Raw genomic sequence first — 11,910 nt, 5'->3', positions numbered from 1 at the left:
TCACAATTCCTGAAATACATCTACTAAAACACTATAAAAGTTGCAACAAGTGTGGCAAATACATAGTTAACTAACTGTAAACTTCTACGATTGTGTACATTTGATGTGACATACGCACTGCTGACTAGTGCAAAAATCAGCCAAGGGATGACTTCATGTGATTTATTGAGATGGCTCAACATAGAAATAAATTGTGAATTATTTTATACTTCCATCTATTAGCCATGAAGGATGACCGACTGGTTTCGACATTATATGCACAATTTTGACTGTCTTCATCAGGGTACATACAAACTACATGAAAAAATAGAAAAAACAAATATAACATATGCAAATAACACCTCACCTTTCTGTGTGGGATGTCTAATTGTATAGTAACTCCTCATTTAAGTAGAATACTCACAGTCAAACTGAGCCATAAATTGATTATCTAATTTTTACACTTTTTTTACTTTTTTACTAATTGTTTAGTAGCCTGTGGTTGTATGCTACTCATCCTAAGCCTAGCAGCTCCATCTACTACCTGCTTTCTTTCACACAGGCTCAGCAGACTGGTCTAACAACCACTTTAGCATAAATTGATTGTGGCCTGAAAGTTAACCAAAGAAGAAAAAAAAGTGAATTATGTGTTCCTTGACCGCTAATCCCATCACCACCAATGAATTGGCACTCAGGATACTCACAGATGTACTGGCAGCAGAGAGATGATCAATAGCTGTGGAGCTAAACAATAAATGATGAAATAATTTTGTTTCTGTAAACAATATTTATTGAGAAATGTTGTCAATAAAAATAAATGTCCAAGACAAACTTATAAAGACAACAGGCTCCTCAAAGAGGTAAAACAAAAGTCATACCTTGGATTTAAACATGGCAAAATTAAACTGAGGCATCATTTGCTTCTGGGCAACCACAGCATAATTGTAACCTGAATAACACATGCATAAATATGTGTCATTCACACGGAAACAATGAGGACCAAAGAACTTAGATAAAACACCTTATAAGACAAAATGGCTTATGGAGAGGGCAGATGTTCATGCCCTCCCCGCGCTGGCATGCTTACTATGTTCAAATGAGATCATAAAGGTTAGGAAGGCTACTCAAAAGAACCCTCCCAATATCTTTGAGTTAACAACATATTTATCTCAAAGCAGCATTATGATGCAAACATGAAAAAGAGAGAAATTCCTCACAAACCATCTCCTTTTATTGACTTTAGGACATTAAACTTGATCAACTTAAAAAATGCTTTGAATCTGATTACATTAGATAACCCATTTAATTTTCTGTAGCACATAAAATGGTGTTTAAAGCTGGTGTAACACAAACCTTTGGTGCTCTGAGGCTTTTCATGGTATTTTGTAGGACGGGCACAGAACAAGATTTCCCTGTCACCTGCCCCCTGCTCTCGGTCTGCAAAAAAACACATGGTTTCACGCCAACATGAACCAATAAATTCCTATAGAATACCCCTGTGTTTAGCACTACTAAAAGTAAGCAAATTAAATAAAACTAGATTGGTATTGCTGATTAGCATACGTAAATGGCTGCTGGCATTTACACTTTTTGCAAAACAATGTGCAAAAGAAAAGGTGTTGAGGCTTTTCCACCTGTTTTAATACTTATTTTTTAATATATCTTAGAAATGTGTAAAATTGCATGGAGGGGACCAGTTTGCATGAAAGTGCAAGCGTAGGCAGTTCCCTCAATGCAATTTACTCCTTTTGTAAAATGAAACCCTCAGTAGTTTGTCAGTTTGTCATCTCTTACTTGGAGCTAAAACAGGCATTTACGAAGAGTTTCAGGATGGTGAAAAAACAGTTTTTCTCAACCGAACTAGCCTCTACAAAGGTCCTATTTTTATAATATGTAAAAAGGGTGACTTAAGAAATTCTGTGATACCTTTTTTAAACGGGCAAGAAAAACGTAATAAAAAGTATTTCAAGATTGTAAATGTATTCTGTACAGAAAATCATTTCTTTTTAATAAGCACCCTGGGAGGCGCCGTCAACCAAAGAGAATGCTCGGAATGCAGTCTGTATTCACTAAGGAAAGCCTGCATTCCGAGCATTTTCATTGGTGTTGGGTGCTTCTCTTCTCTCCCCCACATCACCTTCACCTTAGCACCGATGTAGCTCTTTAAACGGGTGCTAATGGTGTCTTTTCAAACAAAAAAATAAATAAACCTACCTTTGCTGCCATCTGCGAAGTCCGTTTTTCATGTTGATGACGTCACAGTCATCAACATGAAACACGGACTTCACGAACAGCAGCACTGCCGTGCACGGAAGGTAGGTTTATTTTCTTAGAAGAAAAAAAAGGCATCATTGGCACCCGTGTAGGGAACTACAGGGGTTTTAATGGCTACATGCCACTCGGAGGTGGGCCGACCCTTTCGGCATCTGAGCCACCTCCCTCGTTAATGCGCTCTCACTGCGCTCAGGCCCTTAACTTAGGTGGCGGACAGTTACCTACAGGATCGGCCTGCCACCTCAGGGCATATCGTCTCATTCTACATAAGGTAAGCTGCAATTATGTGTTTTACCTGTTTGTATAGTTAAGAGCATCAGCCGGACACTGAAAACCCAATTAAGCTGAATCTGGTCTGACAACTTTGAGAACAAGGTCTGTTCGATCCAATTGAAAGTGTCTTAAGAATTACAGAGTTTTGATTTCACTACATTAAGCAGGGATTCTGGAAGACGTGTGTATCTTCTGCCTTAGAACTCAAAATGATGTGTTCTAATCAAGAGATTCTACAGTTTTTCAGTCTGCTTCCACTGCCGGTTCCCACAATATAGCAGTTTGTTTTTCACAGTAAATTTGGAAAATAACCAAATCACTCAGTTATTGAATTCAGCTGTGACATTTTCCAGGTTCTCTTTTAAATCAGGTGCTCTGATAGAGGACAATGATGTAACATAATAATCAGTGCATTCAACAATTTATCAAATGCAAACATTACAATATTTAACAATTGGTTCACTGATTCCTTGACAACATTTGCACTTCCCTTTCTTTTTGAGCTTTTGGTCACAGAATGGGATCTCATGGGAAGAGTCAGCCTCCTTGTGGACTTTAAACAGGAGCGGAATGCTTTTGGTGAATATAATGGCATAACCTGTTTGAAACTCAACTTTTTAGCCTGTATCAGAATTGTTGACATAGTAGTCATGTGGTTGACAAAGCTTCACTCAACTACTTTGGATGAGCATATATATTGGATGTATTTTTAAAAATGCAAGCCCATTCATAAGAGGAATTTCACTTTTACGCTAGCAGATATATGTAATGTAGCAAGACACCCTGTTTTTGGCCATACTGCAGACTTTGAGACCTAAAGATAGATTAGGCAGACAGGCTGTCAGAATAACATGGGGCTCGTTGAAGAGTGGGGGTTGACATGAAAAAGCCATTCTTACTAGGTCAAGAACAAACTTACGAATAGGAGAGGACTGTGGGCCTCATTACAAGAAGGGTGGTAAGGGGTTAACGGCGCCGGTATAGGTGCTGGTCCCGTTATCCCTTTACCGCCCTATTACGAGGTCCTCTTGTGGGACCCGCTCTGGACGCCCGGTTTTACCAGACGTCCTTAGCGGGACCCACAAGCGGGCCAGCTGCTAACAACGGGCCCGTCATTAACAGGCCCGTTGTTAGCATCCTCCCCATTCTCATTGAGCCCTAGGGGGGCTCAAATGGGAATGGGGATGTACCGGGTCCAGGTTCCCTGGATGGGGAAATACCGGGCCCTACAAGGTCAGAATGGCCTGGTATTTCCCCATTCAGGGAACCCGGACCCGGACCCAGACCCGGACCTGAGTTTGGAGGCAGCCATGCCCTTATTAAGGGCATGACTGCCTCCAAACTCGTAATGAGGCGCTGTAACATTAACGATCAAAGATGAAAGTAAACTCTATGGGGATATGATTTCTCAAGATTTTCTTGACAATTAGTATACCCTTATGTTAAAAATAAAGTGCTTCTGATGGGTTTTAAAATTATGTCTGAACACAAAATATATTTTAAAAGTTGATTCCAATTTGTTTACCAACATTTGTAAATTGCTACATTTTCTTTGGAAATTTGAATCATCAGATAATGTATCCACTGGGTATTTCTTTCTTACAATTTACCACATAGAAGATTTTTTCTGGAAATATATATTCACTATGAACAATATCAGTTCACAGTGAACCCACTATGTTGCAGTGGCCTGTGGTACTTACTTTGTGGAAAGTACTTACTTTGTGGTAAATTGTCTCTGAAAGTAAAAGAATTCTGAGCCATGTAAAATCTATTACTTTTGAAGGTGTCTATTTTGAGATTAGTCTTAAAACGATGGAAAGTGGATATTCATGTTCCAGAGAATAGTGATTTGTTCTATTTTTTTTAAAACTATTTTTAATGTATGCAAATATAATAAGTTATGTGCTGTGCTTTGTCCATCATCAAATGAAATCATAAAAGTTTGGCAGACTTCATAAAAGAACATTTTGAGTGAGCGCAACAATACTACACACAAGAGCACAAATGAATAATTCCTTGTGGAACTATATATAATTGTATAATTATCTATGAATGCCTTTGCGTTGGGACCTGGTTACCCCTAACAACCCCTCCTCTTAAAAAAATCAGCTACTAGAGACGTGGGGGCAAATATGGTGGCGAGCGGCAAAGTGCTCCAAAAGTGCATTACCCAAAGAAGCAGCATTTAAACTATGCCTAAGGTGGTACATGACTCCTCAGCTTATACACTCGATCAACTCCAGGTATCCCTCACTATGTTGGCGAGGCTGTGGAGAGGTGGGTGACTTGATTCACATGTGGTGGACCTATCCGCAAGCAAAGACATATTGGAAAGAGATCCTGAGCCACATCAAAGACATAACGAAAGTACAGCTACCCATGGACCCAACCGTGATACTGCTAGGAGAGGCAGTCGGAGGTGTCTACGCAAATACTGGCAATACTGCTGCGCTCATAACCCACATGCTAAGCGCAGCGTGAATCAACCTAGCACACATGTGGAAAAACAAACAAGGACCAGTAGAGGCCATGAGGTAGGTTAAACTATGGGGAGTCATGGCCTTGGAAAAAGTGACTGCGCTGGCTCAAGGCTCTTACACGAAATACCTGAACAAGTGGATGCCGCTACACGAATTCACGAGAGACAATAAACAAAGGTATTTTAAACCCAGAGTATTACGTAAAGTTTCCATTCTGTAACCAAGGGAGCAGAAATGAACTATTTCGAAAACCACATTGATTTGTAAATGAACTGCAATATGAACTCAACCGAATACTATAGAACTGAAGATGAGCAGGGAAGGGTGGGGGGAGGGAAGGTTAGATAAAGGTTTAACTATTACACTCAAGGACTCAATGGAGGAAGGTAATGAGAATCGCAAAACATATGAGATGGAATGTCATTAAATGTACCGTTTATATACAAGTTGTAACCTGAGCTCTTGAGAAAAATATAAAATAAAGTTTGTAAAAAAAAATAAAAATCAGCTACTCTGCTGGTTTTCAAAGACATGAAAGAGAACATCCCTCAAATGGAGTTACAAGATGTTGCAGCCATTTTATCCTCACATCCAAATTCTGAAACTGGTGAATGCTTTTATGTAGTTCTCATTTACGAACACTTTAATGTTAGTTGAGTGTTCTGAAAAAGGAAATGAGCGCCAAGCTCAGTGTGCACTGTGGGCTTTAGATTCAAGGAAACAACCATTTTATCACAGATATGATCACCAAGATCTGTGATCCTTCTAATGTTCCCAAAATATTGTTTAAGTTTATGTAAAACAGCCAGGAATCCTCATTGGGGCGATTTGTCCAATTCCCCTTTCTCAGAGGGTTATTTAGAGGCATCAGGGGTATTTAAGTATGACATACTTAACATTGTTATGTAACATTTGCATTATTACTACAATTTATACTGATAGTGATCATTACAAATGAACATTTGAAAATTTAAAAAAGGAGAATGTTTATTATTTTTTAATATCTTATTTTGCTGAAAATGCACTGCATGTTCTCTTTCAAAAGGTCTTTAAATACACTAACCTAACAAGCCAATGAATAATCAGGTTCTTCTCTGATCACCAAGGCCATATTTAATTGTGTGTGCTGGCTACTGATTGGTTGGTACTGCCACTGAACTTGTGCATTTGTTACAGCATGCACAAACCCTAACAATTACCAAAAAATAGAAAATGTACTCCAGTGTAAGCATTGCAATTTGCTCCTCTGGGTCTATCAAAAGCCCAGCAACCTACGCAGAGTCTGTGCACTTCCCACTGAAATCCCCCATTTGGACAATGTGCCCTAACTGTGATGGCAACATTGCCACAGGACACACACAGTGACAATGTATGTCTTCAAATGCCAGGTTGGTCGCCACCTCTGGATTTGCTCCTATCGCTACTGCTCTAATTCTACATTAAAACATTACAAACACAGCAATGCGCACACCCTTAAAGATATCTGTGATTTGTTCTCTGTTTGCGCTGCTGTCAGCAGTGGATGGGGTGGCTGCACCAATCGGGGAACAGCGGGTGTGGAGAGGACTGGGTGCAGGAGGTCTGCTGAACCTCACCAACCTCCACAATGAGCCCTGATAAGAACTGCCACATGAAATGAATAGGGCTAGTGACTCTCTGACTGCTCATCTCCCAGAAGAACAGCTTGACGGAATTGCACATCTGCACACTTTACATTCAATTCAATGCAATAAGCTTTAGGAGCATAATTTGCAGGTGAGCCAATCGTTTTTGAATTCAGATGCCCCAATTAGCATTCCACTTATGCGATTGCTACCAAACCTATGACACCACTTAAGTGCTGGAGTGGGTGGAGCCTCCGATGATTCCTTGTGAGAATTCAAGCCAAACATAGATGCTCTTAGCAGTAAGGGGTGTCAAATCTGCCCACCCACTCTGCGACTGAAGTTTGGTGCTACTTTTTTTAGGAGCACTTGCTGAGTTGTTATTATTATGTTGGTGGCCTCTCTCAGTTTCTGAGTTTTACAATTTGGACACCCTACGTTTAGAGCCCCGGCACCCTCACGCAGCTCCTCTTTTAGAAATGTCAGCAAGCCGCCTTACCTCATATGCCACACCACAAATGATTACTGAAATACAACAAGATTCTCGTCCATTCTAGAGTACCACTCCACTGTGCAGCCACTCCTTCCCTCCCATTCCAGGATGCCTTTAGTGATAATGGACGGTGGAGGCTCTTGGATTCAATCACTCACTGCGGCCTGGAAGAGATCATCAGAGTGAGTGAGAAGGCGAAAGAGAAGGAGAGTGTTGCATTGACATATGACAACACATAAAACACTATTATCACATGCTAACACAGAAGCAAAGGTGTATCCCAATTGGTCGAGATTAAGCTACGTTCACCAGGATAACATATACATGTTTACTTACAACCACATGTTCTTTTAAAGATAGTTTTATGATTCATACGTGGGTTGGAGAAATGTCCAAATGTCCCACTGCAGGGTAGATTGGATGCAAAGACTGCAGCTCCCTGGAATGCACAACTGACCCATCATTTATCCAACAGCATACCCCGCGCCCCCTTACAAATGACATGAGCTGGTAGCAGAAGCGACCTGGACCCGGAAGTGGTAGCACCCAAAACAACAGCCACTCCCACCGAACTATGGAATCCGAGCAGTGCAAGATATCGGTTGCTGCAACTTGAGATTGATATGGGAGCTCATGCAGTCAGCAAAGTGGTGTGAGGAGAGAGTTGATGAAAGGTGGCGTGAGTGGCCCTTGAAGTGTGGTAGTCACTGGTGGTAGGACACTTGCTGCTGGTGTGTCTTTATTGCCTCATACCCTTCCACCACTAACAATACCTCCATATCATTAGGGTTGCACCACACAACTGCCAAGAAGGTGGGTGCAGATGTCAAACTTCAAGTGGTCCTGAGAATTAGGTCGAGTGGTGTATACAGGCTGCAAACGTAAGGAGACACACCTTTCGCCCCAGTGACAAGAGTATCACTGCAGCTGACTCTGAATATGCCACGGCAGAGTCGTGCAGAATGGTTGGGAGCTGAATTAATTGACACTTGGTATTAGATAAATGCCTGGGTACCTTGAACCTACTTGAAATATGGCAAGGAATAATGAGTTGCCACAAGGATGGATGTGAGGACGTAGTATTGCTACAAAGGTAGAGCATGGTGTTTTGCGGAACCTAAACTTGAACATGGGAATTTGTACTTCAGCAGGATGTGGGAGTGTGACTACAGGTGCAGAATCCAGCAGTGGCTAGGTGGTGTGAACTACTGCTGGTGTGGCAGGACTCTGATAATATGACAAATATTACAATATTACTGTATCTTTTTTTACCAAATTTCTGATGATTGTAGTAACTACAGCAGTCAAAAATAGCCAGATGTACTAACTCTCAATCTCACCCATGCAAAAAAGACCAGGCAAATCTGAGCGTAGGTCCTCATCATCATCACCAGAGATTGCGTCAGAAGATGTGGAGCTCCTTTGAAGGTTATCACCACATCCAGAAAAGCTCCAGAGTGCAAATAGGCTCGATGGTGGTAGCGATTTCTTTAATTAAACAAGATCTTCAGAATATGTCGTCTAGGGTATCTGAGGTAGGAGAGAGAGTAGTAGGAACATATGGTGTGGTACAGATACAGAAGGGTCATAGAGCTACTCCAGAACACTCTTCGACTGAAAGACCATGCAGAGAATGCAAAGGGAACATTGCAGCATAATAAGATGCACAGTCAGTGTGCAGAGCCCATAACATGAACATATTTCTTAAGAACTCATTAGGATATTTATGAACCTGAAGTCTTTTTATCGATAGGTTTTGTGATTGCAAGGGCACACCATGCACATTCTAAGAAATTACCTCAAAGTGCACCACCTCATGCCATGATGCAGGACTTAGAATTTAAACTACGGAGAAAGACATTATACTAAAAGCAACGAGAGAGATTGGACTGCTGTATCTTTCAAACCACAGTGCAAAAAGGCAGATGCTCTTTTTAAAATAAATGTCAAAAGCCAACTGCATGGACTATCCATAAAATACATGCTGATGTCTATATTGATCACCGAAATCAGACAGGGGGCTCAAATCTTGAGTGAGGTTTGTTTGGTAAATCTTTAATCGCAGCATTGTTGGGTGAACACAGGAACATACTTCACACATGTCCAGAGTAATGCCAACACTGTGTTACTCCACCTCTTACAGAGTGACTTTTATATATTTTCAAAATGTCCACTTCAATACGACTGGAAGATTCTAAGGAGGATGTCACTCTTTCCAATTAACACAATGATCTTTTATGTGGAGACAGGCAAGCCTTGCTTTCCACAGTCACTTCTGTCTTCTAGAGATATCAATACAGATGTGCATACATAATTCAATTAAGACTCACATTTCATTTGTTTGAAGCTGCTTTGATAAGTAGTACACAAGCACATTTTTGGTGGTGTAGGCACGGTTATGAATGATTGTGCAAAAGGCAGCAGAAAGAATGTGCATGAGTAAATACTGCTCTGGTGTGCCACGTTTTACATTTTAGAGGCAAGCATATAATTTCTAAAATGGAGTTCTCTAAACTACTCTAGGCCTGGTGCTTAGTAAAAGACCTAGTCCTTCTTGAGCAGTGCACTCTGTTTTCATTTGACTTCATTTAAATTACATTTCCTATCAACACTCTTCAGATATTCATTTACACATATCGTCACTCTTCCTCCACACATGTAAATTAAAAATATTTGATAACGCTTATACCTGGTTCTTTGACATCCCACAGGAAGTAATTAAGATCCGAGATTGGTTAGGAGGAAAGCAGAACAGCAAGCGAAGACTTGCAATGGAGTCGCGGAGGGAGGACACACACACACACATACATTCAGAACTACGAGGTGAAGGTGCAGCCGAATTCTAGGATGTTATGACTCCCACAAAGAGCGTACATTAGAAATGGCAGGGGGCGCAACATGCATCTATATTTAAACTCCTGCCAATTACCTTGATGATTGCTTGTACAATGATGTTGTAAAATTCACCTTTGATCCCTGTTTCCTTACCTCAATGGAGGAAGTTTTGAAAACAGGGGTTATTTTAGGTTATTTTATGTTGTATTTGTATAGGGCCTTCTGCCATTTGTTATGGCGTCAAAGCACTATAGGTACAATGCCCTTCTGTACACCGTAGTCTGATAGGACTAGAGAAAGGAGCATAACAGTGCATGCAGCAGTAATGTTAGTTTAGGAAACTCTCCCTAATTGTTTGGGAAAAGCAGAGATGACTAGTATAGATGCTTTGGAAGAAGAAGGGCGGTTAGAGAAGAGGCGCAGGTTGTATTGAAAGTGTACAGGCTAATGTGGCAGCTGGATCACAGTTCTCATGGGGTTCAGATGTATGCTATGGGACACAACACTATAGGTAGAAAAGTCGTGGGAATAAGAAGTGCATGTAGCCCTATGGCAACTATCTGCTATATTTTACATGAAGCGTACATGCATATGGTAGATATTACTTGACAGGAGGGCTGAATTTAGTCAGCTGTATGTAGCGCAGCACTGTAGGAGGAAAGGTAGGCGGGATAAAGTGTATGAACTGCTAAAGCAACTGTCTATGGTTGAGGGCTCTGCTGTATTTTACATGCAGCATACATGCAGAGCGCATACGTGTGCAAATTGAGGGAACAATTATAGAAAATCAGGAATCTAGGTGAAGCAAGTTTACTTGACTGTCATGCAGAATACATAGAGTAAACTTGGTGCTTACATCTGCTGAAAGACACAGAAATAGGGAGCTAATTTTGAGAGACCTTTATGATAGAATCAATCGAAATAGACATACCTTGTGTGTTGTGTGCATGCTTTGCTCCACTTGAAGCAAACACGAGCTCTGCCCATTTGTGGTTTTGCGGTAGTTTGTGTACTACCTCGCTTAGTAGTTGACCTGGGGGAAAAGTGTATGCAAATATCTCAGACCAGCTCATCAATAGAGCATTGCCTATGGACCACTGTTGAGTGTAGCTGGATGTGAAGGTTGATCATGTTGCATTGCTGTTGTTGAAAAGAGGTCTATCCTCGGATAGTCTGATGTCACAGAAGTGCGTCTGAGTGTGTTTGTGTTCAGCTCCCACTCATGTTCCTATATAAGGTCCCTGTTTAAGTTGCCCACGAGACAACTGCATTCCATTTGGACATGTTGTGCCTCAATGTGAATTTTTCTTTGTTGACAGCAGTGCCAAGGGTTCTGCGTGAGAAGAGACAATACTATTGAATGTGTGCCACCCCTTTGTTGATATAAAACATGGCTGCGGTATTGTCTGTTTTGAGATAGATACTTTTCCTCAAAGTAATTTATGAGAAGAGTAAAGCACCATTTTGATGGTCAAAAGTTCTGGCACATGTATGTGCTGTTGGCTTGCTGACATGACCAGTTCCCCTGAGTAGTGAGGTCTTGACAATGTGCTCCCCCACCGGCCACAGTAGCATCTGCTGTGAAGGTTATATACACTGGCAGACAGATAAAAGGTCTTCTTTTTAACATTTTCTTTTCTGCCCTCCTTTGAAGAACCTTTACCAGCTTTTGTGAGACCAGCACTGGATCGTCACATTTGCCTGCCCCTTGAGACCATTGTCCCGAAAGAAGCTGATGATTTGGGCACATGTTGAGATGCACATGGGAGTGATAATGATACATGACACCATCATGCCCAGGAGTTTCATTACCTTCCTGAATGTTATCTGGCAATCTGTTCTGCAAAAAAGGGATTTGAGCATGCAGTGCTTGGACCCCCTCCTGGGAATGGTAAGCCATTAATTTGTGAGTATCTCGGGTGGCCCCCATAAATGTTTTGTTTTGGCTTGGTACTAGACATTACTTTCT

Source organism: Ambystoma mexicanum, chromosome 10, assembly GCF_040938575.1.
Source record: "Ambystoma mexicanum isolate Mex_15411 chromosome 10, UKY_AmexF1_1, whole genome shotgun sequence".
Lineage (NCBI taxonomy): Eukaryota > Metazoa > Chordata > Amphibia > Caudata > Ambystomatidae > Ambystoma > Ambystoma mexicanum.
Note: the sequence above shows the minus strand (reverse complement) of the source record.